Raw genomic sequence first — 14,516 nt, 5'->3', positions numbered from 1 at the left:
GTGATAATCTTTAAATAGTTGCATTTCTTTCCAACTCCTTCAAGCTTGCCTTTCTTGTCTATTAGTGTGCCTTCTCACCCAATTTGATCAAATAGGTTCTGATAATTATCCGATTCTTTTGGTAATTATAGGTGAGCTCCAACATTTAGAGGTAGATGGGAGCTCTATATCTCCTACCCCAAAACTACACTAAAAAGTGATATGCTACAGCACAAGTCAGTCCCAGACTGAATTTTTTCACATGTGCAACCATCTGTTACCAAGCAGGCACTAAATGGCTGAATGTCCCATCAGTGGACTCCGTGAAGACCCCACTGCTGCCTTTTTGGCACCGTAGCACATACCTTGTAGGAAGGACTAATTCCAGCACAAACATAACAAATGTCCTGATGACAGGAGCGGCTTACCTTGTGAGGGATGTTCTCTGGGCACAGGGCAGAATGTGGTTCCAGACTGAGGATGTCTCTTCAAAGGGATTATTTTCTTGGCTCACCAGTTTCTTCAGCCCCATTCATTCCAAGTTGGAGATGCCTGTACAATACTCTGGTTAATGAAAAGTTATTTCCAAATCCCACAGATCAACTATCAATCTTCTCTGATACAGATTTAGATTGAGGTTTTTGAAGGAAAGCCACATTCTGAACTGAAGACTCCTGTAGGAGCTAAATAACTGCTCCTATGTATGATTGGTGTGTGGGGATTTTAAATCAAGGAAATTCAGTGTTATTTACCCAACACTAGATTAGTGGTTAAACTCAAGCACACCTAAACTCAAGCACACCATCTACACGAAGGCATTTTAAAGCTAACTCCTGATAGATGGTGTGCTTGAGTTTAATCACTAACCTAGGGCTGTACCCTCTAAGTGAGAATACTGTCTCAGTCAGCACTGACTAGGTTCTGCTGTGAGAAACCCCAGAATCACAGGCAACTAAAATGTTGGAGGTGTTTCCTTGCTGGCTCATAGCTGACACCTCTGAGATTGTTGAGCCAAAGGGAAATTGAGGGCTCTGAGGAGTTCAATAAAAATTAAATGTAATGACTGGAAATGACACATGTTACTTTGGCTCACAATTCATTGGCCAGATGAGACTCCTGCCCCCATGCCATATCTGGCTAGAAAGAGCAATCCTGCAAGTGGCTGGAGGGGGAAGAACTGGGGATACTTGGCCAACAGTACAGTGCCTTCTGCTAACACCCTCCTGCCATCTTGTCATTGGGGTTAGAAACAATTCATGAAAAGTCATCGGGGAATATCAATTACAATTATAGGACTGGTTCTTTTAAACAGCCTACATTTAAGCCAATCCGTGGATTCCTAGAAGCTGTCTTCCCTCTGCAATACATCCTGAGTGATGCCCACAGGGTGAGGCGCACTCGGCTAATCTTACACTCGTTCGCTTCCTTTCTCACGGTTGAGTTGAATGCTTACAGAGGCAGTTGTGTGTTTGCCCAAGCTTGTTTATGCCAGTAATACTTACTTTTACAATGACATAATTTAGTTAAATAGTACATAATATTATAAAATATAAGGACAGAAAGAAAGAACAAATCTCTTTTAAAATTGCTACTGAAATAGGAACTGAATAGGCCATATCATAGCTACTCAAATTTTAATGTGCACACAAACCACCCAGAGAGCTTGTTAAGGGGCAGATTCTGATTCAGTAGGTGAGGGTGGGGCCTGAGACTTCGCGTTTCTAATTAGCTCCCAGGCGATAGGGACATTGCTGGTCCACAGATTACACAGTGAATAGCAAAATATGAGACTGTTACAAAAGCTTATTGGAAAATCATTAAAATACAAAAAGAGATTGCGTGCAGGTCGCTTTGCTAGTACTTTAAGTTATTCAAGAGCTCACTCCACTTTAAAAAACCTAAATCTGGATATCATGAAGCTGCTTCTTCTCATAAAGATAATGTGAATACCATTCAGTAAAACACATTAAAAAAAAGAAAGAGAGAAAACTTGACCTTATTATGAAAAATAAATACATGGGGTTAAAAGTAAAAGTTTCTGGAGGCATTTTATTGTTTTTAAGTGATTCATTACATAAGAAAACTTTCTGCACTGGAGAAGAGTTTCTACCATATTGTATTAAATGCATAATTACCAATGGAAGTTGATAACAAGACTCTTGGCAATTAACCAAACTTTAAGTAGATACGTCTCATAAAATGTCAGTCAGAGTCACCTCACTGCCCAGTTCCAAAAGTGCCTGGTATATAGAATACAGTAGCAGACCTGCAACATATTTTGAATCTCCGGGCTTTTTGTGTATTGTTTTGTTTTCTAAGAAGGGGAAGGTTAGTAACATTCAATATTTCAGGAGCCAATATTGGGAGAGAGAAAAACTTACTGAGTGTTTTCAAAGCAAATAAATGCGCTTTACTTCTGACATTTCCTTCACACACCCCTGGTCACAGCTGTGGAAATTTTTGTTGTTGTTGTTGTTGTTGTTTGTTTGCTTTGTTTGTTTGTTTTTTGAGACGGAGTCATGCTCTGTCGCCCAGGCTGGAGTGCAGTGGCATGATCTTGGCCCACTGCAACCTCCACCTCCTGGGTTCAAGTGATTCTCCTGCCTCAGCCTCCTGAGTAGCTAGGATTACAGGCGTGTACCACCACGCCTGGCTAATTTTTGTGTTTTTAGTAGAGATGGGGTTTTACCATGTTGGTCAGGCTGGTCTTGAACTCCTGACCTCATGATCCGCCCACCTTGGCCTCCCAAAGTGCTGGGGTTACAGGCGTGAGCCCCTGCGCCTGGCCAGAAATGTGTTTTATAGTCACAGTAGGGAAGGGGAGGGATAATGTATTTCTTCATTGTACAACTAAATCCTGATAAGCTTGAGGGATTTTCAAAGGAAAAATGACAATGAAATACATTGATACAGTGGAGCCATGGATTGAGAACTATTTCTCATAATGTATTCAGTTGTCCGGTGATGTATTTGTGGAATAATTTCAGTCCTCATCCTTCTATGCTCTCTCCAAGGACCAGAGCTTGCTGCTAAAGGAAAGATTGAGAAATGCTCTAACCATCCCAAATGGGGCAGTCTTAAGGTTTCCAAAAAACCCATCTGCACACAGACCCTCTTCCCAGAATGCTCTCCCTCCATGTTCCAAACTCATCTCCTCCCTTATTCAAGGCCTCTAAGTTCATAAGGGATTATTCTGTGCAAACTATTCCTCCCTGATTTAGACCCAGTCTTGTTTCTGGCTGCTAATAGGTCACTGCATGACTTCATATCAAATCCCAAACTGGAGTCTGTCTCAAGTATTAATACCATTCTGTGAAAGACAAGAATATTTTCCCCCTTCCATAAGCTGTGTAGGGAAGGACCTTGGTGCAAGTACCCACCAAGCAAGCTATCCCAGAAATCACAAAACAAAAAGGCTCACAGACCAAATTAAGATGCTTGAATCCCACAGTTTACTAAATCAATATAAAATGCAAACAGTGGAAAACTGCGGAGTAGATTAACACTCTTGGGTTATATATATATGCAAGAGGAAGGCACACACTACCTAAATCCTGGGCTAGTCAAGTTCATGTGTCCTGTCTGTCTGCCATAGGAGCCTTCTCCAGTGATGGTGTCATTAAGAGGCCAGAGTTGAGTTTGAGCAAGAGTACCCCCAGACTAGAAGATACCTGAGGCCATTGACATACACTAGCTCTATTACAGCGATGTAGCCAGCCTATAGCTGTAGCTTGCCAGTTAGCTGCTAAACTGCCATGCTTTCTAATTACACTTCTTGGACAAAACACATGCAGAGCCAGAATGGGGACATGCGAGGTGTCACCAGTGGATAGTCAATGTCAGGCGTGGCCCAGCTGTCACCCATGTGTGTGCTTATAACTTGGGTCTATCCATCCTTTTCTAGCTCTAAGTAACACATTTTTGCCATCATATATTCCATTTTCTATTTTTAGCCTTTCAGGTTTCTAATTTACTGTCAGCATTTAGCATATATGATCAATTCTGCCCATGTCTTGCAAGCCATTTGCTTACTCATTCTCGGGACTTAACACAGACTACAAGATTCTCCTGTGGCATACAAACCACTTGCTAACTCACTATGTATGCTTTTACATTGCTTAAGTATTTCATCCACTTAATTTGCTTTTCTTGTCTTCTTCAGCAGAATTGAATAATCTCAAATAATACAGCAAACTCATATTATGCAGTAGAATAGGAGGACTGATGGAAAACACAAGGTGCAAAATACGTTTTTGATGGCTTAGCCAATAATTGGTGCTCCTTTAAAAAGTGGCACATTACTCATTTAGAAGAAATAAGACCTAGTTGTTGTTTTTTTCTTTTTTTTTTTTGAGATGGAGTCTCACTCTTGTCGCCTAGACTGGAGTGCAATGGCATGATCTTGGCTCACTGCAACCTCCGCCTCCTGGGTTCAAGCGATTCTCCTGCCTCAGCCTCCTGAGTAGCTGGGATTACAGGCATCTGCCACCACACCCGGCTAATTTTTATATTTTTGTAGAGATGGGGTTTCACCATATTGGCCAGGCTGGTCTCAAACTCCTGACCTCAGGTGATCCACCCGCCTTGGCTTCCCAAACTGCTGGGATTACAGGCGTGAGCCACCATGCCTGGCAAGACCTAGTATTAATAGATCAGTAGGGTGACTCATTAACATTAATTGGTTATACATTTCAAAATAGCTAGTAGAGAATAACTTGAATGTTCCTGGCATAAAGAAAAGATAAATATTTAAGTTGATGGATATTCCAGTTACCCTGATTTGATTATATGAATGTGCCAAATTATTATTACTTTCACACCAACCTAATATGACATGTACATTGAGTATACATATATCTAATATGTATCAATAAAAATGACTAAATACGTAAAGATAAACTTCATAAAAAGAAAAAAGTGGCACACTATTGAAGATTCTTTTTAAATAAATTCAATTAAATCTCCTAATTATATTAATAACTTACGCGTGCTTATTTTAAGACATTGGAAAATATAGAAAAGTATGAAGAAAAAAATTGTCCTTAATGCTACCAGCTGGTGACAATCAATGTCAACATTTTGGTATACTTTATTTTTTAGATCTTATTTTAATAGATATCTTTCCCCATCTGTTAAGGTTGTACATACATTTCTATATCCTTACTGTCACAGGGCAAACCCCAAAATTGGGATTCAGCCTGGAAAGCCGGCTCACAGGGTAAAGTGAAAGCAAGTTTTTTAAGAAAGTAAAGTCATAAAAGGGTGGCTACTCCATAGGCAGAGCAGCCCCAAGGGCTGCTGGCTGGCTGTTTTTATGGCTATTTCTTGATTATATGCTAAATAATGGTTGCATTATTCATGACCTTTCCAGGAAAGGGGATGGGAATTCCTGGAACCTATGGTCCCTCCCCCTTTCACACCATATAAGGTAACTTCTGGACATTGCTATGGCATTTGTAAACTGTCATGATGCTGGTAAGACTGTCTTTTAGCATGCTAATGCATTATAATTAGTGAATAATGAGCAGTGAGGACTACTAGAATTTGCATTTGTAGCCATCTTGGTTTCGGCAGGTTTTGGCCGGCTCCTTTACTGCATCCTGTTTCATCAGCAGGATCTTCGTGACCTGTATCTTGAGAAACCAGTCCTGCCGAACTCCTATCTCATGCCCTTTTTCCAAAATATTATATGTATTATATCTTCCTATCTTACTTCACGTGCTTTCTTTTTTTTTGAGATGGAAACTTGCTCTGTCGCCCAGGCTGGAGTGCAATGGTGCAATCTTGGCTCACTGCACCCTCTGTCTCCGGGGTTCAAACAATTCTCCTGCCTCAGCCTCCTAAGTAGCTGGGATTAAAGGTGCCCACCACCACTCCCAGCTAAATTTTTATATTTTTAGTAGAGACGGGGTTTCACCATCTTGGCCAGGCTGGTCTTGAACTCCTGACCTCAAGTGATCCACCCGACTCAGCCTCCCAAATTGCTGGGATTATAAGCATGAGCCACCACACCCGGCCACTTGATGTGTTTTCTATCTAGTGGGAGACTGCCTTTCCCTGGCACTGGCTGTGACCAATTATTATTTTAGAGAGACAGTTAACAACTGCCTGACCTTTGCCTGATGGCTACAGGTTGACATTCCTGGGTGGCCTCTCCTGCCCTGCTTGTGTCTGCCTAACTATGTACTCTAACAGAAAGACCTAGTAAGGGAAGGAGATTCTCTACAGATTGTGAATGCCCCCTACAAGAGACAGCTTTGCAGGGCCATTTCAAAATATGTCAAAAAATATATTTTGGAGTAAAATGCTTTGATTCGCTTCAGCACTGGCTATGTGTTATGTGATGCTATGCAAACATGTTTGGAATTTGGCATCTTATTGTTGCAAAGAGTCTGTTCTGTCAATCTTGGGATCTCTTTTAATGTTAATGCTGGTCAGTTGTGCCTGAACTCCAAAGGGAGGAGGGTATCATGAGGCGTGTCCCATATGGCCTGAACTGGTTTTTCAGGTTTCTTTGGGTCCTCTTGGCCAAGAGGAGGGTCTGTTCAGTCAGTTGAGTGGCTTGGAATTCTATTTTTTTTTGGTTTATAAGACCATGGTAATTTCTGTATTTAGTCAGCATTTAATCACTAAAACTTAATCTTAGTAGGCATTTTTTAAAATGCTGAACTAAAGTGAGATTTTCTCTTCCTTAAAAATCTGGGACGCTCGTTCATTCTCTGATCAGTTCAGATGCAGTGTATGAAAAAATAAAGCTAGTGTTACAGCTCTTTTAGAATTTGTCTAGCAGGTTTTCCGGTTTTTACCAGAAAGCCACCCCTACCCCAAAAAAGAAAGAAAAACCATAAGGCTGTGTGTGTACTCCCTGGACCCTTCTTTTCCGCAAAACCTTGCTCAAATCAGAGACAAGGACCTTCTTTTCTTGGCTAGTCCCTGCCCTGTCCTTTCTCTGAAATCCTTTAAGATGGCCAAGCTCTGTGGATTCAACCAGGAAAATCTTCAACAGAAGGGGAAGGAGATGCTCTCCACCCTTTTTTTTTTTGAGATGAAGTCTCACTCTGTCGCCCAGGCTGCAGTGCAATGGCACGATCTCGGCTCACTGCACCCTCCGCCTCCTGGGTTCAAGCAATTCTGCTGCCTCAGCCTCCCGAATAGCTGGGATTACAGGCGCCTGCCACCACGCCTGGCTACTTTTTGTATTTTTAGTAGAGACAGGGTTTCACCACGTTGGTCAGTCTGGTCTCGAACTCCTGACCTCAGGTAATCCGCCCTTCTTGGCCTCCCAAAGTGCTGGGATTACAGGCATGAGCGCCCGCTACCTCATCTGAGGCAGGTCCGATGAAGGTTTCTCTGAAGGACTGTTTTTTAATGAGGGAGATTTTTTTCCCAAGACTTTGGCAATCATTGTCTTCCCCTTACCTACTGCCACAAGTATGATTTACTTTCCACATAGAAGAATTCCCAGATCCTAAGAATGACTTAATAGCAATAGATAACTGTCACATATTGCTAATTCTATTTATTTCCCAAGAAAAAAGAAAGAAGTGTTAATGGTATGGTGTTCATTACTGGGGCTTCAGTCTTAAAAGGGGAATATAAACTTTGCAAGGCTGTGCACTGCACTGTACGTGAGGTCGCACAGTCTGGGAGGCCCTGTGCCACCTTGTCAGGCTTCCTAAAGGAGCTCTCAACTCCCATCCACACACAAAGGCATCTCCTGGGGGCCAGGCCCTGGGCAAAGCTGGCCGCCTCAGGAAGTTGCCCACACAGCCACAGGGCGGCAGATCTGCCTGGTAACTTGAACGACCAGTAGCCCTCCCTGCTTGGTAGCCACGCCTCTTATGTTACTGCCCCAGAAAGCAGAGCCCATGGGCATCATCACTTCCATCTCTTAGGCTGGCACCATTGATACTGGTGGGCTGGGGTCGGTCCCCAAATACCAGTAGGACCTGGACTCAAGCCGACGTCCAGACTTTTGACACCATTGTGAGAAGGAACTTGAGGATGAATCCAAAAATCATGAAAGTTGGGAGATCTATTTGCAAAACAAAATTACATACTCAAGAAAAGGAAGTGCAGGCATATTAAAGAGAGAGTTTGCCCCATGGATTTGGGCTGCTACCTTTATGGATTTCTTTAACCAAGGGGTGGAATATTCATGAAAATTCCTGGAAGAAGGTAGAAATTTCTCGGAACTGTGGTGCCACCCATTTTTACACCAAATATAGGTATTCCCAGAACTGTCACGGGGTGGTGGGTGTGTGATTGAGGATGTTAATGAGCGTATAATGAGGTTCTAGGAGAAACCCAGGCCAAATCCAGCACCACGTTGGGTCCAGTCGGTCTTAGCCAGCTTGGTCCACACCCTGTTTTTTCAGGATTTTATAAGCTCATAGCTTCTGCAGCTATTTCAGGTGTCTTTTTGCTAGTCATGTGAAACTGCCGCCTGGAATTTTCCAATCTCCTGCAACCACTTTGTATTATTCTTATCTTACCTCCAGTGCTATAGCGGGTGAAATCCCTCCTATGACTGACTGTTCTCCTTCCTCTCCAATACTGTTAGGAGATATGTGTTTGTTTCTTAATTTTGACACAGTATGGGATTTTGATATTTTGGTATTCTAAAGAGTTTAGTATTTTGCAGTTATTTTAATATATAAAAAGGTAGGCACTGCCTCTATCTTTACTTGATTTTATCTGAACCCAAATAGGTCTTATTGTTTCTAAGACAACTATTTCAATCAGTGTCTAGGGTTTGTTGCATTCAATTGTTCCGTTTTGCATAAGTGAACCATGCTTTGATGACAAACAGCCAGCACCTCTGTGATGATCTCATTCAGCGCTGGAGTCCAGGGTAGTTTGCCACAGGTCCCGGCTCTCAGAGGGTAACTGCATATGCATGAATCTCTTGCCTCATTGATTTAACGCCCTCAGGATGAGCGCAGTGGGCCACTCTCTCTGCACACTTCTGCCCTGAGCGGGAGATGGGCCGGGCTCCAGAGAGAGGCTCTAGGAGTGTGTTTTGATAGTTTTTTCCACAATATGCCCAGCTACAAAGTCAGCTCGGCAAGTTTTTAAGTAAGTTTGGAGTTACATTACATACCTTTATTTATTAAATTTAAATCTATGGTGGTTTTAAAACTCATATGAAGAATAATTTGTAATATTTTACATTCATGTGCATCTGAAAGTGAGAAAAAATTAAACTATGTTTTAAATTGAGTTTTATTTTCCCCCTGCCCTTGAGCCATTTTTTTAAGTATATACGTGGTAGTGTGTGCATCATATTCATTTCATAAAAGCACCGATTGTTGTAGGAGATCAGTGAGCTAAAGGACGGGCACATATCTCTCAAACGCATTCATATTATCCAATAAATTAAATTCTTAAAGAAAAGAAAAAAGACCTATTAATTGGAACACAAAAGCCCCCATCCCTGGTCCCAGTGCACCTTTCTCTAAGGTGATGTAATCCAAAGGAGGATTTATAGAAAAAAATAGTTTTTGTTCTGTGTACACTCAAGAAAATTAGGAAAGATGAAGAAAAAAAAAGAAAAAGGAAAATATCTTCTTTTGGGGGTATGGGTGGGGGTCACAGTCTTACCATGGTAGGAACTCACTCATTAAGTGGAAGAGGGAGCGGAATACCCCATCCCACCCCCACACACTCACACAGAGAAACAGCTTTTCCAGATAATGACTTTATGCAAATCAGAGAAAGGCTCCGCTGCCCTAGACCACCTTCCTGCTGCCTGTGGAGAGGCATTGATTAGCCGCCTGCAAAGCGATGGGTCCTGGGTGGACAGATGCCCAGGCGCGTGCACAGTGGCCCAAGGAGAGGGTGCGACCCACCTCTTGGCACAGAGCGATCACTGCCTCTGCTAAATAACCTTCTACAGCTCCCCCAGCCCTGAGCGATTTCTCCAAACTGAGCCCCTAAATCTGTATCAGTCACTGCTGCATGAAGAACAGGTGTGGCTCATGGTAAGACAAGGATCAGCAGGACTCTGCCCTCTGGGAGAGGAGCGGTGAGGTGAGGGGGATGTCAGTATGCTGGGCAGGTGGGGGACTCTGACGAACAGAGACGGCTTCCAGGACTGGCAACATAACCGTGGCCCCAGTGACAAAGGAAAATGCGGGACAGCTTGTGCAAAAATTATTAAGGATTTCAAGATGGCGACAGCAGAGCATTAAACCCAGCACAGGGTTCCCAGTGAAGGCGTTGGTTCACAGGCCCCTGGAGCCGGCACTGGGCCCCTGATTCCCTATCAGCTGTGGCTGCCCCGTTCAGTCTGAGCAATGACAACCCACATCTTTCCTGCCATTGCCCCTAGGTCATCTCGACCCTCAACGCACACACTCCAACAACCTACACATACACACACCATAGTCACACACACCCCCCCACACACACACTCTTACACACCACACACTCACATTCACACACTCACCCTACACATACCCACTATAGTCACACACCCCACACTCTCTCACACTCACACTCACGCACACCCCACATTCACACACACAGCACACACATTCACATGCTCACCCTATACACACCCACCATAGTCGCACATCCCAGTCTCTCACACACGCACTCACACACTCACACACACCCCACACTCACTCTCACACACCACACACATTCGCACTCACCCTACACTCTCACTTAAACACACACCCTACATACACTCATAGTCACACACCCCACGCTCTCACACACACGCACATCTTACACACACTCATCAGTCACACACCCATACTCTCTTACACTCATACTCACATTCACACACTCACCCACCCTAACACGTACCCACCATAGTCACACCCCACACTCTCTCCTACACTCACACACCATAGTCACACACCACAGACACCACACTCACACTCCACACTCTCTCACACACACCCTTCACTTACACACATTCACATAGCACACACACCATACACACCCCACAGTCATACACACTCATTCACACACCATAGTCACACACCCCACAGTATCTCACACACACCCCCACACTCACACACACACCACACACCCCCCACACAATACAGATTTGCACACTCTCACACCCCACACTCACACACTATAGATTTGCACACTCACACACACTCCACACTCACGTGCACACACACATCCTCGCACACCCGCAGTCCTCCTGAGATCCCTTTGGGCTGGCCATGTTCTTCTCCCAGGAGAACTGGTGAAGTAGGAGGCACCCTCTCCAGCGTTCTCATCATCAAGAGCTAGCTGGCTATTGTTCCTCTGAAGGCTCTCACAGCGTGCTTCCTACCTTGTATTTGTTCAATAACGCTAAGCTAAACCATTTCCCTTCCCAGTTCCAAAGCCTGGTATGACCACAAATCCGATATAAGAGAGTCCAAATATCCTGCCTCCACACGGAGAACCCTCCAGACCCTCATTGCACACTCTCTCTCTCCACGGTTTTCTCCAGGCAAGCTGAGAGCTCCCGCTCAGGGAATAGCCTCTGTGCTTCCCTTCTGCACGCCTGGTCTCTTATGATTACAGTTTGCCTGCCTGTCTTTAGCTCTCCGTTCAACTCACGAGTTTTGCACTTTTAATGTTGACATTTTTAAAATGTGTTTTATAAGTCTAATCAGTAGCAAAGTATATTATCTGTATTTACTTCAGTATTGACATTTTACAATAAAGTTATCTGTTCAAGAATATATATCCTATGGAATCTGAATATTATAGACTTTGAGAGTTTCCATGATCAATTTATAAAATACATGTAAAGCTTTTCATTAACAGTTGAATATTTACATTATTCTTTTCCCCCTGGAACTTACATTTCTATTTCACCAACCCCGCTGCCTTTTATCCTAATATAGTATAACCCTCTGGCAGGAAGTCTTACTCATCACTGTGTCATATGTCCTGTCAACAAAAATAAGTACATAGTGGGAATTAGATTTTTTTAATTCTTTGTAAGCATCGAGTTTTTATATATGAGAAATATCTAGATTAATATATTTTACAGTTGTGATTCATACACAATTGATTACACATGTTATATATTTTTAGTAGAAAAAATATAGAATTTTATCCAAAATGTATCTCTTACTGAGTAGGAAGGGGCTTTTATTTCTCTCGCGTTCCAGTACCCACGAATGAGTGCTATTTCCTGTTAAAATGAGACAGTTTTGGCATAAATTCTATATATACATGTTTGGTTTGTTGTTGTGGTTGTTTTTTAATTTCACTGTTGTAAGTAGTGAGGGCAATTTTAAGATTTAATTCTGTTTGTATTTAGGGGCATGGTTATAGTAATAATCTGTGAATAAGTACATAGGAATGGAAGAAGTCACTAAGCGTCGCTCAATTTTTATAACTCCTTCTAGGGCTCATGCCAAAAATCACAGAAAATTACTTTTAAGGTCCTATTATCTGACAATTTGATTAGGTTCTCCTCTATTTTTTAAAAGTACTAGAAACCAGTTAACTTTCAAACGGATTTGATTGGCCCAAATTAGAGTCATTGTCTCAGTTTCTGGAACATCTACCAAAAAAAGACTTTCCTGAATGACATTAATTATACTTATTTTATTAGAGGTACCTTCTATAATTGATTAATACTGTTAGAAAAAGTAAGATTGAAATATTGTCCGTTAGTACACCTTTGTAATATGATGCAGTGTTTTTAAATCTTCTTTTAAAATGCTTTCGTCAAAAACTTAAGAATGGAAAATTTTGGCTCATTCATGTCACTCAATTAGTAAAATGATCACCTTTTAACAAAATCTGCAAAGCCAGTCCTCTTCAGCAAACCCAGCAGCCAAGTCAGATTTCTTCTCTGTTGGGTAATCCTACCTTCCAATTTTTTAGATTCAAACCCTTTGTGTTAATGTGTGTGCTGAGACAGCCATCCCACTTCTGAGGTTGCCTTCTAAGATAAATACACAGGTGAGACACAGAGCTTTGCCATGTTCTCTTGTCTGATGAAATAAAGCTCTTCTGCTGCCAATGTTTTGTCCCGGGCTCATTGCTCTGCTCTTATGGCCAGCTCTTGCAGGAGCAATTTGGCTTCAGCTGGGTAATAGAAGAAACAGGGTCTTCAAAACTTATTACCACTTCTGCCTCCCTGTTGGATAGTAAGTCTTATTATCAAACATAGCAATGTGGCCCAACATGCTCACCTCTGACTCTGTTTCCATGCTTTACCCTAAACAAAAATAGCTACAAAGCCAGCAAGATGGGAAACCTTACCAAAGCGGCTCGATGGAAGGAAGCTTCACAAGGACATGATCTCATTAACCCTTTCTTCATTTTCCAGAAGGTTTTTATTTCCAGAGTCGATGTAAGATTCACAGTGGGGAAGAAATACACCTCTGTTATTTTGAAACGTGGGAGAAGGACATTTGTGATAGGGGAGGTGTGTGTGTGTTATTCAGCTTGAAGACCGTGGACAAAAAGTAACAGACTTGCTCTAGGCTGGACTCAAATCCATCACACACTGGCCCTTGGTGTTCCTTTTCATCAAAATGTCCCTTGACTGGCCTGCCCAAGTCCCTCCTGCTCTCTGGGCGTGGTGAATTAGAGGACACTCCAATGGAAGAGGCAGTCCCAATCACAGAGCTCCAGAGAAGGGGGTTTGGAAGCTGGAAATGCAGATTTCTGAGTCTTTCTTCTAGAGCTGAGGCTGCGGAAGCCCATGAGCCTGTAGAGGCAGGATGTACAGAGAATTACCTCTTTGCATGTTCATGGGGAAGCATGCTGTGTTAACACAAAAGGAGGAAGGATGCCCAGAAGTCAAATTGAGAATCCACGCTCAATGGGATGCTAGGGGGCTTTTCTGTAAACCTATAATATTTTTAGGGTAATTATGATAAGAAAAACAGCAACAGAACAGCCAGTGTTCATTCATCTTTACATTCCCCGTGGTAGATTTGTGACTTAAGGTACGCAAGTGGTAAAGCTGGCATTTTCTTCACAATTCCACTTTCCAAGTCTTTTTCCTGCATGAAGTCACCAAAGAAAATCAGCAATTCTCCTAGACTCTAGACTAGGGAATCTTGGTCAGATAATTTGTCTGCAATGACTTATGTCCAGAGAATGGTCTTGTGTGGAGAGAAATACCTATGCTGAATTCTTACAACTAAACAAAAAAAATATATGCTTGAAAATTTCATTAACATTAGGACATAAAAGCAAAAAGAAAAATGCCTAAATGTCCAAGTATAGATAAAGGACTGACTAAAATAATGGTTCATGTGAGAGAAGTATGACTTACGACTCTGGGGTAGAATCAAAGTCCATTTTATCTGTGAGAGCTTCAGAGAAATTCATAATAAGGAGACTTCTGTGTAAAGGGGTTCCTTGATGATAATAAAAATAATACTTAGCCAACACTGAACTACTCATGATGCTCCAGATACTTATGATGCTCCACTTACTCATTTAACCCTCAGAGTAACCCTATGAAATACAAGTAGATGTGAAAGCTAAGGGCTACAGAGGTTGAGTAACTTGCTGAAGGATACGTAGCTAGTCAGTGGCAGAGCCAGAAT

The 14,516-nt window shown here is 42.3% G+C and overlaps 1 protein-coding gene and 1 non-coding gene across 9 annotated transcripts in view; both read left to right on the top strand.

Annotated features, from left to right (window-relative positions):
• The window catches only part of HECW1 (HECT, C2 and WW domain containing E3 ubiquitin protein ligase 1), a 445,382-nt gene that overhangs the window by 74,456 nt on the left and 356,410 nt on the right, over positions 1-14,516 (top strand). The window lies entirely within an intron of this gene.
• On the top strand, positions 6,736-6,797 carry LOC112440553 (U7 small nuclear RNA). The gene has a single exon (XR_003028586.1). It is a non-coding gene; the product is annotated as a U7 small nuclear RNA (small nuclear RNA).

This window comes from Pan paniscus, chromosome 6, assembly GCF_029289425.2.
Source record: "Pan paniscus chromosome 6, NHGRI_mPanPan1-v2.0_pri, whole genome shotgun sequence".
Classification (NCBI taxonomy): Eukaryota; Metazoa; Chordata; class Mammalia; order Primates; family Hominidae; genus Pan; species Pan paniscus.
The sequence above is the reverse complement of the archived record's forward strand: the minus strand, read 5'-3'. Positions and strand labels throughout refer to the sequence as shown.